We start from the raw sequence: 253 nt of genomic DNA on the forward strand, positions 1-253 counted from the left end.
GACCCGACTTTAAGCAATTTTTTGACCTCGTCGTTGACCGCGGAAGCCCGTTCAGGTCCTAGCTTCCGCCTTTTTTGTTTGACGGGTTTGAAGGTCAGATCGATATTTAATTCGTGACACGTTATGTTAGTGTCAATCCCTAGCATATCTTCCGCGGCCAATGCGAAAGTATTGAGGTCCTTTTTTAGACTGGTAATGAGCTCTGTCCTCAAAGGCTTGCGGAGATTGGCTCCGATCTCGACGCATCGTTCCG

This window comes from Brassica oleracea, chromosome C9 (assembly GCF_000695525.1).
Source record: "Brassica oleracea var. oleracea cultivar TO1000 chromosome C9, BOL, whole genome shotgun sequence".
Lineage (NCBI taxonomy): Eukaryota > Viridiplantae > Streptophyta > Magnoliopsida > Brassicales > Brassicaceae > Brassica > Brassica oleracea.